Raw genomic sequence first — 16,587 nt, 5'->3', positions numbered from 1 at the left:
AATTCATATCCAAAGAATTAAGCTTTAAAATAAAAGGACTTTTTTCTTGCCGAAGTAGGTTTCAACTTTTTAAGAGTTTAACCAGTCTAATTGCAGAATGCCAGTCAAACGCATGGTTCCATGGAGCAAATCCAAACCAGTAAAAGAGCCTAATTATGATGACTGAATGGCAGAATATTCCACAAACTTTTAATTGATTGTGAAGAAGCAGCTTTTTTGTGGAAATATATATTTGTATATATATCAGTACATAAAAGTGTATGCATATATAGTCTACATATGTCCATATATATAAAAATGTCCTTTATGTTTAAAGATGATGCTGTTGACAGTGAGAGCCTATTCAGGTTTGTGAATGACCAATATACTGAATCAATTACTTCCAAAGGACTTTTGTTAATAGGTAGAGAAAGGGTACACCTCACTGTTAGTAAGATGTGCCCTTAGCAATAATAATAATAATAGCATTCTTTTAGTGCTAACTCTTTACCAAGCCCTCTACTATGCACTGGGATAGATACAAGTTGAACAGGTCAGGCACAATCCCCAACTCACAGCCTAAGGTAGAACAGGTATTAATACTCATTTTACAGAGGAGGAAACTGAGGCATAGAGAAGTTAAGTCACCTGCTCAAGATCACACAGTAGACATACAGCAGGGTTGGGTTTTGAATTCAGGTCGTCTGACTTTCAGGCATGTGCTCTTTCCACTTGGCCAAGCTGCTCTTGAGCTGATTTTCCAGTGGTGATGATTTGCCTGGTGACAACCAAACGCTCTCTCCAGGCTCAGAATTAGGAGGCAACTTGACAGGGTTAGAAGTGCAACCTTTAGCAGTGGGACCGAATACCTCTGTGAGTTCATTAGAGCAGCAGACACTGCTGAGCGAGGCCTGTAAACTCACAGACAACATAAGACTGTGAAAATGGGAAAAAGAAATTGCAACCAGAGATATGAACCCCTAGAAATTCAGAGATCTCCACACGCACATTGCTCTCTGCCCTTTCCCTTGACAGGAAAGAGGGAATCATCATCATGAATGGTATTCAGTGAGCATTTACTATGTGTAGAGCACTGAACTAAGTGCTTAGGAGAGTGTGATGTAACGGAGTTGGCAGATAAATTCTCTGCCCATAACGAATTTACAGTCTAGAGGAAATCAGGAGGATGTACTCCTCAAATCAAGAGCAGGACTGGACAGACCTGCACCTAGCCTGGCAAACCAGGAGGTAACTGTTGCTCCAGAACTGCAAATTACAGTCTTGTAAACAGGTTACTACTTTACACCCTCTGCCTGGAGGAGTTAGTGGATCTAGCCTGGACCTGGGAGTCAGAAGAAACTGTGCTCTAATCCTGACTCAGCCACTTGTCTGCAGTGTAACCTTGGGCAAATCATTTCACTTCTCTGGGCCTCAGTTAACCTCATCAGTAAAATGGGGATTAAGACTGCGAGCCCGATGTGGGACAGGGACTGTGTCTAACACGATTTCCTTTTCTCCCCGCAGTCCTTAGTTTAGAGCCTGGCACTCAGTAAGTGCTTAACAAATACCATAATTATTAATTATTGGTATTTGTGCCTTATGCCAGTCTGGATCAGATTAAACTATTTCTTAATGAGGGAGTCGGGGAATTGTAAGGCTACACATTCTGGTAAATAATTCTTCATATTTCCATCCATAAGGATATAGACAGATTGTATTATGGAATATAGAGTCACTTTCTGTGTCATGTAATGGTGCTAGAATATATGATATATAGTAATATATATGCATGTATAAATAGATAGATATATACATATAGTTATAGATATGGATATCTATATCTATCTGTATCAGGGGAAGCAGTCTGGCTCAGTGGAAAGAGCCCGGGCTTCGGAGTTAGAGGTCATGAGTTCGACTCCCGGCTCTGCCACTTGTCAGCTGTGTGACTGTGGGCAAGTCACTTAACTTCTCTGTGCCTCATTTACCTCATCTGTAAAATGGGGATTAACTGTGAGTCTCACGTAGGATGATCTGATTACCCTGTATCTCCCCCAGCGCTTAGAACAGTGCTCTTAACAAATATCAACATCTATATATTAATATGTATATTATTTGTTAATGCAGATAAAGCAGTATGTGTACTATACTATACTTATTTATATTAATGTCTGAATCACCCTCTAGACTTTAAGCTCATTATGGGCAGGGAACATATCCATAATTCTGTTATATTGCACTCTCCCAAGTGCTTAGTACAGTGCTTTGCACATGGTAAGTGCTTAAAACATACTTTCGATTATTTGTATGAAAATAATAAATGTGACACAGTTTCATATCAACTATTATTTGTGCATATTATATATTGGCATACATATACATGCATTACACACACACACGCACACACACACACATTCTTGTCTACATTTGTAATTTTCCCTTTAAAATAAAAACACAAAGATCCTAATACAGGCCCCGGAAACTGGTGTCAGAATACATTTCCAACCCACCAAGAAATTTGGGCCACTTGACTGTCTATAAACAGCAACACAAGTCTTTGAGGCAATCACTCAGGAATGGCTGAATGCTGATGTCTGTGCTCCTTATCAGCAAACACAAGAAGAACTGCAGATGACGAAAATTGTCATGGTGCTTTTTCAGGACTAAGGACTGAGAAAATGCCTGAGGAAAAGCAAGGTTATATACTAGGTTACACCTAGAAAGCACTACATAAAACTAATGATTGTCACTGGCAACACAGGACATATACAAAATTCCACGACATAAGCAATACATAATCTAATGATTCATGGATGGACAGCAAATTAGAAAACAGAGTAGAGAGGCCACCAAGGCTTCACCAGAGTGTGCGGATACCAGGACATTGAGCAGTAAACCAAATGGAAATGTTGAGAAAGTTGTAGAGGAGTCCGTTAGTCCTTTTGGCTGTGAAATCCAAACATATCACAGAAGTCTCATTCAGATCTCTCAGCAGTTCCATCAACACTGCCTCTGAGTCCCAAAGAGGACAGGATTCCTGACAAAGAAGATTTAGAATGTGGTCAGCTCACTGGCACTGAGACAATGCTTTCGGGGACATACTTTTGCAGGATTACCCCCTCCTCCAGGATCCATTTTCCTTTATGTAGAATTGTTCTTCACATTCAAAAAAGCCAGTAAGCATTCAATGAATACCATTAACTGACTGATTGCCTTCTCATCCTCCTCAGTTGGATCAGCTGTCACCTGCCCTTTATTTTCACTGCTTCTTGTGCTTCCTGACTGTGGTCAAAACAACATCTTCTTCTCTCATCATTTTAATATCACTCCTCTTTCTAGAAAAGTCTAGAAGAGTTTCACAGTGTCCTATGTCTAAAGGGGAAATTTCAGATTCCCAGGTCCTCCGACCAAATAACCCCATCCCTGTAACGAGAAGACTCCTCTCCTTGCGCCATACCATATACACGTTCTTCTTCAATAAACACATTTTAGGGGAATAAGAAAGGAGTCATCGGACTGTAAGCTCCCTGATGGTGGGTTATAAATACTCAATGGCTTTCTTAAACTAGTTTCAGCATATTCATTCATTCAGTTGTATTTAGTGAGCGCTTACTTTGTACAAAGCACTTGGAAAGTACAATTCCAAAACAGAGACAATCCCTACCTAACAATATGATTCCGGTCCTGTGAGAAACTCAACTCAGTAGGCTAAAGAGCATCATTAAGCAATCAATCAATTAGTGGTATTTATTACTTACTATGTACAGAGCACTGTACTAAGTGCTTGGGAGACTACAATACAAGGAGTACTTCATTCCTCTGAACTATAAACTTATTAATCCCAGCTCTGCCACTTGTCTGCTGAGTGACCCTGGGTAAGTCACTGGGCAAGTCACCTCACTTCTCTGGACTTCAGTTAATTAATCTGGAAAATGGGGTTAGAGACTGCAAGCCCTTCATGGGACAGGGACTGTCCACCCCAGCGTTTAGTATAATCCCTGCCATAAAATAAGCACTAAACAAATACCATAATGATAACAATAATAATTATAAGAAGAGAATGTGTCTACCAATTTGGTTGCATTGTACACTCCCAACAACTTCTTAGTACAGTGCTCTGCACACAGTAAGTGCTCAATAAATACCATTGATTGATTGATTCGTTCATTCATTCAATAGTATTTATTGAGTACTTATTATGTGAAGAGCACTGAACTAAGCGCTTGAAATGTACAATTCAGCAACAGATAGAGACAATCCCTGCCCAATGATGGGCTCAAAGATGTCCTTGGGTCACTCATGCAGGAGTACCTCCTCACTGATGGTTGTACTTGGGAAGTAAATAATCAGTAAAGCACAATGCACCAATGGCCTGAAAATGACTGAATTTTTTCAATATATCAATCATTGATATTTCTTGAGCATTTACTTATTGAGAGCTTACTATATGGAGATCACTGTACTAATTACTTGGAGAGTACAATAAAATAGAATTAACAGCCACATTCCCTGCCCATAATAAGCTCACAATCTCAAAGGGGAGACAGGCCTTAATATAAATAAATGAGTAATCTATAATATATAAATTTAAAAGTATGCACATAAGAGCTGTGCAATTCACTAGACTGTAAATTCTTTGAGGGCCAGGATCGGATATACTTACTCTATGGTACACTCCCAAGTGCTTAATAGAGTGCTTTGCACACAGTAAGTGCTCAATAAATACTGCTGATGATGATCAAGAGTCCTTGGATCACTTATGCAGGTGCTCCTATTTGCTGATGGCTGAACTCTGGAAGTACAGCATTAGCAAATGACAATGCACCAACAACTTGAAGACTGAATTCATGAATTCAGAGAAGCAGTGGAGCTTAGTGGCCAAAGCACGGGCTTGGGGTTCAAAGGAAGTGGGTTCTAATCCAGATCCGCCACTTTGCTGTGTGACCTTGGTCAAGCCACTTTACTTCTCTGTGCCTCAGACACCTCATCTGTAAAATGTGGATTAAAACTGAGAGCGCCAAAATGATTACCTTGAATCTATCCTAGCGCTAAGAACAGTGCTTGACACATAGTAAGCACTTAACATACCATTATTATTATTATTCTTCACTAGATTGTAAACTCGTTGAGGCCAGGATCAGGTCTACTTATTCTAATATATTCTCTCAAGTGCTTAGAACAGTAAAGTACTGTGCACATATTAAGTGCTCAATAAATACCACTGGTGATTGAGTGATTGATTTATGTACCACACAAACCCTACATACAGCCAAGGATCTTTATTAGCAATGTAAGAGGTTGTTGGGTTTTTTTCTGGTAATAACTGCTTGCCATGTGTCAAACACTGTTCTAAGCATAGGTGTCAATAGTTTTTCAGGCTGGATGTGGTCCTTGTCCCATATGGGGCTCACAGTCTAAAGAAGAGGGAGAACAGGCATTTCATCCATATTTTACAGTTGAGGAAACTGCAGCACAGAGAAATTAAGTGATTTGCCCAAGGTCACACAGCAAGCAGTTGGCAGAACTAGGATTAGGTTGATTGATAGTGAGGTCTTGGAAGGATCTACAAATAAAGGAGAGAATATTCTGCAGTCACCTCTACCAAACATTCCTTAAAATATGGAGCACTGGGAATGTCACAGGACTTCAAAGATGTCACCATTATCACTATCTTTAAGAAGAAAGAAAAGAGAGCTGAATGTGGAAATAATGTAATCTCAGCACCCTTGAGCAAGTTGTCTACACCTGCTGTCTCAAGTTCCTCTCCTTCAATTCTCTCCTTGATCCCATCCATTCTGGCTTTGGGCCCCTTCACTCCACAAAAACCACCCTCTCAAAGGTCACTAATGATCGCTTTCTTGCCAAATTCAAAGGCCTCTACTCCATCCTAATCCTCCTCGACCTCGTAGCTACCCTCAACACTGTTCGACCCAACCCATTCTCATGGAAACATCATTCATCCTCGGCTTCACTGACACTGTCCTCTCCTGGTTCTCCTCATCTTTCTGGCCTCTCATACTCAGCCTCTTCCATGGGCTTCTTCTCCGCTTCCCACCTCCTAACTGTGGGGGTCCATAGGGGTCAGTGCTGGGTCGCCTGCTAGTCTCCATCTACACCCAGTCTCCTCATTCACTCACATGGCTTCAATGACCACCTTTATGCGGATGATACCGAACATACTCACTGTACTTCGATCTCATCTATCTTGCCTTTGACCTCTCACGCATGTCTTGCCTCTGGTCTGGAACTCCCTCCCTCTCGGTATCCAACAGACGGTTATTCTACCCATCTTTGAAGCCTTATTTAAGGCACATCTCCTCCAAGAGGCCTTCCCTGACTAAGCCCTCATTTCATCTTTTCCCACTCTCTTTTACATCACTCTGTCTTTCTTCCTTTATTCACCACCACCCACCCCTGCCCCCAAGCACTTATCTATATATCTGTAATTTATTCCTTTATTCATTTATTCATTCAATCATATTTATTAAGTGCTTACTGCTTGTAGAGTGTACTAAGGGCTTGGGAGAGTGCAGTACAACAATAAACTGAGAAGCAGTGTGGCTCAATGGAAAGAGCCCGGGCCTAGGAGTCAGAGGTAGTGGGTTCTAATCCCAGCTCCACCACTTGTCAGCTGTGTGACTTTGGGCAAGTCACTTAACTTCTCTGTGCCTTAGTTACCTCATCTGTAAAATGGGGATGAAGACTGTGAGCCCCACGTGGGACAATCTAATTCCCTTGTATCTACACTAGTGCTTAGAACAGTGCTTGGCACATAGTAACCACTTAACAAATACCATTATAGAGAAGCAGTGTGGCTTAGGGGAAAGAGCACGGGCTTGGGAGTCAGAGGCCATGGGCTCTAATCCCAGCTCCACCACTTGTCTGCTGTGTGACCTTGGGCAAGGCACTTAACTTCTCTGTGTCTCAGTTACCTCATCTGTAAAAATGGGCATTAAAAAATGTGAGCCCCACGTGGGACAATCTGATTACCCTGTATCTACCCCAGCGCTTAGAAGAGTGCTCTGCACTTAGTAAGTGCTTAACAAATACCACAGTTATTATTATTATTATACAGACCCATTCCCTGCCCACAACAAGCTTACGGTGTAGCGGGGGAGGCAGACATTGATATAAATTATCTACAGATGTAATAAATAGACTGTCTCTCCCTCTAGATTGTAAACTCACAGTGGGCTGGGAAAGTGTCTGGTATATTGCTGTGTTGTACTCGCCCAAGTGTTTAGTACAGTGTACAGTAAGTTCTCAATAAATATGAGTGATTAATCAATTGATTACTTCATTGCTGGCAAGAGCCTAGCCAGAGTCCTCTTGAACCGGCAACTAAAGAACATCATTAATTATATGCCTGTAGAATCACAGTCTAGTTCCAGAACAACACAAGGCAGAGCACATATGAGTTTTCATGCAACCACCAGGTACAGGGGAAAGGAAGAGAACAGTATAGAGGTGTTTACATGGTGTTCAAAGTTTCTACAGAAACATTTGATATCATCAGTAGTCTTGACACCAGCACTTAATTTATGAATATTCTAAGAAAATTTTCCAATGATGTGACTAGCCATGTCAGAACTGGAGGGCTCTTTCTTAACCGTTTCCCTATCCCCAGTGTAATAAATCAGGACTGTGTCCTTATGCCAGTATGATTCAACCTATTCTATGTGGACATGTTTTAGGATATTACAAGCAATCTGGGTCCCAGCATGAAATTATGATTCCAATCTCCTAGCAAGTTCATACAACTCAACAAGCTGAAACTCCCCTCAAATTCACTCATACAGGAGTCCCTCGATTCCAATATCTGTGCTTTGGAGGCTCACAGTCATAAAAATTTGCAAAATCAGAAAAGGGACATTGACTGTGTTTTAATCTGAAAAAAATTGAGGATATGAACCAACCTGCACCTGGTGAATACTATATTCGCAAGAGTCTTCATCAGTGAAGAGTTCCCACATGGCATCAAGGTTCAAATCAAACTGAAAGCTATAGTGTAACTTCCTTTATATCTGTGAAACTTGGAGTTATCACTCATGCGAAATCCAATGACTAGAACAGTTCTCTTAATCTCACTTGCATGCTCCCTTTATGTCAGATGGCAAGACAAAATCACAAAAAACAGGTTTTTTTAATGGTATTGGTTAAGTGCTTACTATGGGCCAGGCACTGTACTAAGCACTGAGATAGATACAAGCTAATCAGATTGTATGCAGTCCCTGCTCCACATCAGGCTTACAATCTTTCCTCCAAGAGGAAAGATTTTACAGATCCTCATTTTACAGATGAGGGGACCGAGGCACCAAGGATTGAAGTGATTTGCCTTAGGTCACAAAGCAGATTAATGGCAGAGCCGGGATTAGAACCCAGGTCCTTCTGACTCCCAGGTTCTAGCCACTAGGCCATGCTGCTTCTCAATAAGATTCTTGGAATGCAATCAAACCACTAACACTGAAACATTGCTTGATCCATCACACCTTCCCTGGGTGGGATGCCTGAGGAAAATAGACAGCAGCAAGACACACTAAAATGGGGTAAAATTGTAAACACAGTGGTCAGAAGAAACACTTTAAAAAGTCAGTGAAACAAAGTGTCAAATGAAGTGGCTCAGCTCTAGATAGATTGGAAACAACAACCAAAGATTGATCAGCCTGCCAAACACCAATTAAAAATGGGTTCGTTCTCTGTAAGCAGAGGAATCTAGAAGAGCTTTCATTCAGTCAGTCATTCAGTTGTGTTTATTGAGCTCTTACTGTGTGCAGAGTACTATACTAAGCACTTTGGAGAGTACAATACAACAGTAAACTGACTCATTCCCTGCCCACAATGATTTTACAGTCTTGGGGTGGTGGTGTTGGGGGTGGGGGTGGGGCAGCGTGAGAAGATCTTGATCCAGAGAGAATCAAAAATGAGCACTGAGGATAACGAATGCCTCTTGACTGTTTTGTGTGACCTTGGATAAGTCAGTTCACTTCTCTGGCCTTCAGTTCTCTCATCTGCAAAATGGGGATTCACTACCTGTGCTCTCTCCTACTTAGACTGTGAGCCCCTTGTTGGACCCTATTAGCTTGAATCAACCCCATTGCTTAATACAGCGTTTGGTACATAGTAAGTGTTTAACAAAGGCCAGAAATATTATTATTTTATTATTATTATGCATTAAGAGGAATCTATTGAAGGACATCTCATCCAAGAGGTCTTCCCAGACTAAAAGCTCCACTTTTCCTCATCTCCTACTGCTTTCTGCATCACCCTAGCATGTTCCCTTTGCTCTCCCCCCCCAACCCAGCTGCACAGCACTTATGTTCAAATCTGTAACTTTATTTGTGTTGATGTCTTTCTCCCCCACTCTAGAATTTTAGCCCATTGTGATCAGGGAATGTGACTGTTTATTGCTGCATTGTACTCCCCCAAGCACTTAGTACAGTATTCTGCACACAATAAGAGCTAAATAAATATGACTGAATAAATGAATGAAAAGCTTTTACTTGTATGTGATATCCACAGGATTGTCAGTCATGCATGTTTCATATGTCATGCCTACATGCCTCACCATTTTCAGCTTTCATCTATCTTCATAAATCTTCCCCAAGACTCTTCTCTCAGGTGTGATTTCTTGGCTAATAGCTCTAGTGCAGGCTGATTTGTCTACCACTGCTGTCTCCCCACCACCCACAATTAACCCACTTCTAGAACCCTTCTACCAGTGTCACCTACATGCAATACTTAACATTGAAGCAAAGATCACAAACAGTGAGGTTTTAGAATGCAGCCAATCCTGCATGATCCCTCAGACACCGGTTACTTGAATAGATCTTCTAGTTACTTTTACCTACAGGCAAAATGGACATGCATTTCAAATGATGCTGTGAAGCAAATGAGACATTCATTTTCATAGGTCAATTCAGTTGCAGTTAGCCACTTTTAGGCATAATAAATAAAGCTTTCCCAAAAATGAAAGCTGAATTTGGAAATTTTCTGTAGGTGGAAAGGAGGTTGTGAATGAGCAAAATAACGGTCTAGTAGATAATAATAATAATTACGGTATTTGTTAAGTGCTTACTATGTGCCAGGCAATGTCCTAAATGCTGGGGTGAATACAAGCAAGTAAGGTTGGATGCAGTCCCTGTTCTTCCTGAACTCACAGTATCAATCCCTATTTTACCTCTCCTCCCTTCTCTCTTTCTACTGCCCACCCCACATGCTCTGCTCCTCTGCCGCCCACCTCCTCACCGTCCCTCGGTCTCGCCTATCCCGCCGTCGACCCCTGGCCCACGTCCTCCCGCGGTCCTGGAATGCCCTCCCTCCTCACCTCTGCCAAACTAATTCTCTTCCCCTCTTCAAAACCCTACTTAAAACTCACCTCCTCCAAGAGGCCTTCCCAGACTGAGCTCCCCTTCTCCCTCTACTCCCTCTACCACCCCCCTTCACCTCTCCGAAGCTAAACCCTCTTTTCCCCCCATTTCCCTCTGCTCCTCCCCCTCTCCCTTCCCATCCCCTCAGCACTGTACTCGTCTGCTCAACTGTATATATTTTGATTACCCTATTTATTTTGTTAATGAATTGTACATCGACTTGATTCTATTTAGTTGCCATTGTTTTTACGAGATGTTCTTCCCCTTGACTCTATTTATTGCCATTTTTCTTGTCTGTCTGTCTCCCCCGATTAGACTGTAAGCCCATCAAACGGCAGGGACTGTCTCTACCTGTTGCCGACTTGTTCATTCCAATCGCTTAGTACAGTGCTCTGCACATAGTAAGCGCTCAATAAATACTATTGAATGAATGAATGAATGAAATTTTACAAATGAGGTAACTGAGATCCAGTGAAGTGACTGCCCAAGGTCACACAGCAGACAAATGGTGGGGCCAGAAATAGAACCCATGACCTTCTGACTCCCAGGCCTCGATGTGGGATCTAGTAAATCCTGGAATTATAGATTCCTAACTTTAGAGGGTACTTTAAAAGATCAACATCATGGCAAGGGGAACTTCTTTCCAAGAGTTTCCCCATTCCCCTTCTCCTAAAAATACAAACTCCCATTACTCCCTCTGGACTGTATAATCTGGTTATGGTCAGGGAACTTGTCTGCTAATTCTGTTGTACTCTCCTATGTGCTTAGTACAGTGCTCTGCACATAGTAAGGGCTTAATAAATACCATTGATAGATTGATTGATACCCAAAAAGTGTGTCCCAGTGGGAAGGAGAATTGCTAGACTGTAGGCTCATTGTGCGCAACAAACTTGTCTACCAATTCTGTTATACTTTACTCTCCCAAGAACTTAGCACGGTGCTCTGCACACAGTAAGCATTCAATGAATATCACTGATTGAAATTATCCTGAGACAAAGGTGTTTTGTTTTTCTTGTTACTGTTTGAAGGGCTTTATTATGAGATTACTGAGTCAAGCTCTGTACTAAACACTAGGGTAGATACAAGAAAATCAGGTTGGACACAATCCAAATCCCACATGAGGCTCACAGTTTAAGTGGGAGGGAGTAGGATTTAATACCCATTTTACACATCAGGAAACTGAGACATAGAAAATTAAATGACTTGCTCTAGTTTACACAGCAGACAAATGGCAGAGTCAGGATTATAATCCGCTCCTCTGATACTCAGGACTGTACTCTTTCGCCTGGGCCACACTGCTTCTCTAGGCCATATTGCTTTTCTTGTTCTTGAGGGAGGAGAGGGAAACAGACATCTAGAGTTTTCAGAATTTCCCCTGGGTCTTGGCAGAGGACAATGTGTGTCAGCAAGGGGGTTTGGGAAAATGAGACACTTGGCAGTCTTTCCCAGACATAAATCCTGACCCTGGGACCCAGATCTCTCAGAGAGCCTGATCCCCAACTCCTCTCAGCCATCTTCTTTCAGACTTGTCAGGGAATCAGCAAAGAAGCCTGATTCATTCATTCATTCATTCAATAGTATTTATTGAGCGCTTACTATGTGTAGAGCACTGTACTAAGCGCTTGGGATGAACAAGTCGGCAACAGATAGAGATGGTCCCTGCCGTTTGACGGGCTTACAGTCTAATCGGGGGAGACGGACAGACAAGAAAAATGGCAATAAACAGCGTCAAGGGGTAGAACATCTCGTAAAAACAATGGCAACTAAATAGAATCAAGGCGATGTACAATTCATTAACAAAATAAATAGGGTAATGAAAATATATACAGTTGAGCGGACGAGTACAGTGCTGTGGGGATGGGAAGGGAGAGGTGGAGGAGCAGAGGGAAAAGGGGAAAATGAGGCTTTAGCTGCGGAGAGGTAAAGGGGGGATGGCAGAGGGAGTAGAGGGGGAAGAGGAGCTTAGTCTGGGAACGCCTCTTGGAGGAGGTGATTTTTAAGTAGGGTTTTGAAGAGGGAAAGAGAATCGGTTTGGCAGAGGTGAGGAGGGAGGGCGTTCCAGGACCGCAGGAGGACGTGACCCAGGGGTCGACGGCGGGATAGGCGAGACCGAGGGACGGTGAGGAGGTGGGCGGCAGAGGAGCGGAGCGTGCGGGGTGGGCGGTAGAAAGAGAGAAGGGAGGAGAGGTAGGAAGGGGCAAGGTGATGGAGAGCCTTGAAGCCTAGAGTGAGGAGTTTTTGTTTGGAGCGGAGGTCGATAGGCAACCACTGGAGTTGTTTAAGAAGGGGAGTGACATGCCCAGATCGTTTCTGCAGGAAGATGAGCCGGGCAGTGGAGTGAAGAATAGACCGGAGCGGGGCGAGAGAGGAGGAAGGGAGGTCAGAGAGAAGGCTGACGCAGTAGTCTAGCCGGGATATAACGAGAGCCCGTAATAGTAAGGTAGCCGTTTGGGTGGAGAGGAAAGGGCGGATCTTGGCGATATTGATCTCAGGGACAATAATTGGGGGCACCTGGCTAAGTGACAATGGAAGATGTGTTTATGTACTCTCTCTCCCTCTAGACTCTAAAATAGTGGACATAGAACGTTCATTCATTCATTCAATAGTATTTATTGAGCGCTTACTATGTGCAGAGCACTGTACTAAGCGCTTGGGATGAACAAGTCGGCAACAGATAGAGACAGTCCCTGCCGTTTGACGGGCTTACAGTCTAATCGGGGGAACGTGTCTAACAACTTTTTGTACTGTACTCTCCCAGGCACTTCATATAGTGTTCTGCACATGGTAAGCATCCAATAAATATACTAGGCTGATTGATTGATCAGGGCTCTAGTCTTCCCTTGAAGAGCTGTGAAACTGTACAACTTTTCTTGGAACCCTTATTTAGCTTGATTTTCAGGATGGTCATCCTTATGTTCAAGTTGTCTCCCCTCAGTCTTCTCCTCCAAGTCAAAAAAAACTCCATTTACTTTTACTATTCCTCAAGGACCGAGTTCCCATCCTTGAAATTATGTTTAATACTCAGGGTTAGATACAAGTTAATCAGATTGGACACAGTCACTGTCCCCAAGGGGTCTTGCAGCCCAAGTAGGGGGGGATTAGGATTTAATCCCCATTTGATATATGAGAAAACTGAGGCATAGAGAAGTTAAGTTACTTTCCCAGGTTCTCACAACAGACAAGTGGTAGAGCCAGGGTTAGAATTTAGGGCCTCTGACTCACAGGTCTATTCTCTTTCCTCTAGGCCGCACGACTCCCTCTATGATTTAAAAGGTGATTTGAATGGGATTTTATCAGGGTCTGAGGAATTCACAGCACTATATAAAGGATTTGTTTTCTGGATTCCCTGTCAGATTGTTTCTAATGCATCCCAATTCTGTGTTGAGCCATTAAATAAGTGCACTATGTTGGTGACACTTACATGGTTGGTGGTTGTTTATGATGTCCCAGATTTTTTTCTGCTGCACTTAGACCAAACCAGTCTTTCCCTACAGTCCCTCAGGCTGCGATGATCTGGTTTTGTTCTTGGTGAATTTCATCCTGTTCTTATAAAACCACTTTGTCCATCTGTCTTTGTCACACTGAATTCAGTGCCTTGTTTTCAAAGTGCTGGCTACCCTGAAAATTCAATGAAACTAGATGAACACATCCTCAGTTTCACTCTGAGACCACCTCATTCTGGTCTTTGAGAAATATATTAGCATATAAAACTGAGCTTGCAGCAATCCTTTTATTATCTGCAATAGAATCCCTGAATGAATAAGTGTTTTGAAATGGTCCCTTCAATGGGTAAATGCTCAGATTCATTCAATCACATTTACTGAGCACTTACTGTGTGCAGAGCACTGTAATAAGTGTTTGGAAAGTACAATTCAGGTAGGATGCCATAATGGCCACCCAAGAATCCTTCCACTTTATGGGCAGTTGGATGCTCTCCAATCAACCACTGCTCTTGGAGGGAAGAAAATCCTGGATTTAGTTGAAAGGATGGCATTCTTCTGAACACAGAGGCAGCTCGAAGGAATGCGTGGAGTTACATGTATTAGGAGGGATTGAAGGATTAGGGAGTGTTGGTCAAGAGGATCAAGAACTAGGTGTGCAAGAGGTGACAGAAATGAAAGCAGGGGAGAAGCTTTGTGGTGATGACCATTGTTGCTATTAGTCAATACAGTCAGAGATCATAAAATATCACAAAGAATCCCTTCACTTGATTGGATAAATATGGAAACACCAATCTTTCTGAACAAACCTTTAAGGTTTGGGAGTAGGAGACCTTCCTGGAACTTCATTATTACTTCTATTACTACTATTACTTCTATTACAGTCCTAGGATCCAGTGTTGAAACAGGAATAAAATATTTTGGATTCACAATTGGACTGGGCACAGCTGGAGCTGACCACTTGGAGGTTTATTCATCCAGACTCAGAATACCCAAGTGAGAGGCAAATTAAGGATTTTCCCATCCACATTTTCATCTGCTCCGGGAGCAAGAGGATATAAGTAGCTGATCTCATAGACATCAGGAAGAAGAGGTCCCTGAAAGAGATCCATGAGAATGAGGAATATAATATAAATATATTGCATTATTAGAAATCTTCCTGCTTCTAATATGGCACTCTTTTCAAGATTGTGCCCACCTGGGGCATTTTACATAACAAAACCAAAGAAGATGAATCCCTTTGAAGTTTAACAATCCTTTTTTACCAATTTCCCCCTTCCTTTAACCAGATAGTAAATATTATTGTAACACTTTATTTCTGAATAATTGGGTAACCAAGTGAGGAGCAATTTTTGACATTTGCAGAGGTTCTGGGAAATTAAATATGATATCACAGCAGGGTGGTGAACTCTTAATGCATGAGTTACTTTGATTTATCTTCTTGTGAGTTACTTGTCTACTTAAAAAAAAAAACCCTCACTTTTTAATTCAGTGCAGCACTGAGTTTCATTAAATGTTTATGATCCTATTATAGGATGGCTCTAATATAAGGAAGTTGATAAAACTTCATTATCTGTAATACCAGAGGAAAAGAAAAATCTAATATCTCAAGTTTGTCTGTGATATTTTTTGCAGGAAATCTCCCACCTCACAGTCCCCTAGGACCACAAATACTCTAACTACAATTAATGACTCCCCAAAACATAGCATGATCTTTGGAAATTAGCAGCAAAAAAGTTGCCTGAAAACTTCACCTAAAACAGAATTTTATTTCCATCACCTGAAAAGGTAACTACAATTTTCATAGAGGTCTTCCTTACTGGAAACTGATATAAACTGAGCAAATTCTCTCAGAGGAGTGGATTTACATTACTTTACGATGAGAAGGCTCTACTAGAATATTGATACAAAATTATGATCGTCAATCAATGGTATTCACTGAGCACTGCACTAAGTGCTTGGGTGAGTACAATATAACAGAGTTGGTAGACATGTTCCCTGCTCTCAAGACACTTACAGATATTAACAGGAATTATAGCTAGGGGAAGCAGCACCTTAAAATATTTCTATTTTAAATATGCTATTGAGTCATCTCCGACCCATAGCAACATCATGGACACATCTCTCTCAGAACAACCAGCCTCCATCAACAATCGTTCTGGTAGTGTATCCCCAGAGTTTTGTTGGTAAAAATATGGAAAAGTTTTACCATTGCCTCCTTATGCACAGTAAACCTGAGTCTTCACCCTCAACTCTCTCTTATCCGCTGCTGCCCAGCACAGGTGAGTTTTGACTTGTAGCAGACTGCCTTCCACTCCCTAGCCACTGCCCAAGCTAGGAATGGCATGGGTATGCCTCTGCTTGACTCTTCCTCCCATAGTCGAGACTAGTAGAGTACTGGAAACTCTCCAGGTGTGTCCTTGAGAGGGGATAAGGATATGTACATAAGTATTATGGGGCTGAGTGTGGGGTGAATATCAAAATGGTTGTATAACCACCTCTACATTAAAAAGAAACCCCTTACCATCAGATTTAAACTACTCAGACACCTGACCCTTTCTTACCTTACCCTGATGCTCTCCTACTAAGACCCAATCTGTACACTTCATTCATTAATTCAATAGTATTTATTGAGCGCTTACTATGGGCAGAGCACTGTACTAAACGATTGGAATGAACAAGTCGGCAACAGATAGAGACAGTCCCTGCCGTTTGACGGGCTTACAGTCTAATCGGGGGAGACGGACAGACAAGAACAATGGCAATAAATAGAGTCAAGGGGAAGAACATCTCATAAAAACAAT

The 16,587-nt window shown here is 41.9% G+C and overlaps 1 non-coding gene across 1 annotated transcript; it reads right to left on the bottom strand.

Moving 5' to 3' along the window:
• Positions 1–16,075: 16,075 nt before the first annotated feature.
• On the bottom strand, positions 16,076–16,213 carry LOC114813589. Its single transcript, XR_003761306.1, has one exon. It is a non-coding gene; the product is annotated as a small nucleolar RNA SNORA7 (small nucleolar RNA).
• Positions 16,214–16,587: the final 374 nt, after the last annotated feature.

Source organism: Ornithorhynchus anatinus, chromosome 7, assembly GCF_004115215.2.
Source record: "Ornithorhynchus anatinus isolate Pmale09 chromosome 7, mOrnAna1.pri.v4, whole genome shotgun sequence".
Lineage (NCBI taxonomy): Eukaryota > Metazoa > Chordata > Mammalia > Monotremata > Ornithorhynchidae > Ornithorhynchus > Ornithorhynchus anatinus.
The sequence above is the reverse complement of the archived record's forward strand: the minus strand, read 5'-3'. Positions and strand labels throughout refer to the sequence as shown.